The sequence below is a fragment of the Austrofundulus limnaeus genome, unplaced genomic scaffold, assembly GCF_001266775.1.
Source record: "Austrofundulus limnaeus strain Quisiro unplaced genomic scaffold, Austrofundulus_limnaeus-1.0 Scaffold335, whole genome shotgun sequence".
Lineage (NCBI taxonomy): Eukaryota > Metazoa > Chordata > Actinopteri > Cyprinodontiformes > Rivulidae > Austrofundulus > Austrofundulus limnaeus.
The window spans coordinates 56,264-57,563 of NW_013952737.1; positions in this window are offsets into that span (position 1 = coordinate 56,264).

The window sequence follows — 1,300 nt, forward strand, 5'->3', positions numbered from 1 at the left end:
AAATATTCATAGCACCCTCATTTCTTATCCAATTTCTATAAAATATGGCTTAAATTAAAGCTGAGAAAATTGTGATATGTTAAAAAATATGTATTTGCTCGAGATAAATTTATAAGCAGTCTGGGAACTTTTCATTATAGGTTTTTGCTCTTTTTTTCCCTCCACCGTACATTTCATAAGCTAAGCGGTTGAGGGGCTGGCCACATTTATTTTATGACCAGCTGGAGGAATTTGTTTTCAGTCACTTCAGTGTGAAGGAGGAACCAGGAAACAAATGCAAAATTAGAATTATCTATATGTGACACACATATAGACTTAGTTTTATGTGATGGAAAGGGGCTTCGACTGTAAATACTTTAGCAGAACCCTACAATGAAAAGTTCCCAGACTGCTTAATACATATCTTTTACATATCAGAACATCGTCAATTTTCTCAGCTTTAATTTAAGCCACATTTTTTAGGAATCTGATAAGAATTGAGGGTGCTATGAATATTTTTGTGACCGATTGATGCGCATCCCGCATTGAAACTTTACCGTTTTGTTGACATGACTCAATGCACAGCAATGGCTCCTATGATGGCACGTCGCTAGCTATAGCGGCTATAGACGATGTCCAATCCTGTAACATAGATCAATGTTTAAGCATTCACACTGCATTTTTGCAAGAAATGCAAATTCTCCAGTTTTGATTGACATCAGTATTTTATTCTCCACCATTTGTAAGGGTCAGCTTACACTTCTTATAACAAGGTTATAAGAGTAATTTAATTAACAAGGGATCACTTTTTATTTTGGGTAAACATTTCTCTGGTGCAAAAATGAATGGACACAAAAAGTAACTCTGTCAGTGAATGTTGATTTGAACCATAGTATGCGATCATTTATTTTACAGATCATACAAAATTGACTAGAGTACACCTGATTGTGAACAATTAATTTCCTATAAAAGTTTTGGGACCAACAATAACAAGCTTTTAACTTAATTGTTAACCACACTTAAATAGAAACACAAACGTCAGTTTAGATGTTAAACACCAGACATTTGAGGCAAGTTATCTTAGGGATGGCAGAGAAGAGTTTTAGAAAAGGAGGAAAGGTATTAGCTTTCTTATACTTTATCTTTTTTTTGTCACTTCGGTAGAAAACGAAACCAAATATTAGTTTTAGTTTATTTCTTCACCATCAGTGACTTTTTTAAGTGAAGAGAAAAACAGAAGTAATTAGAAAGATTGAAATAGCGATTAGAAGTATATTAAATAAACACCAACAAAACACAGGACCACACACCCAACATCTGT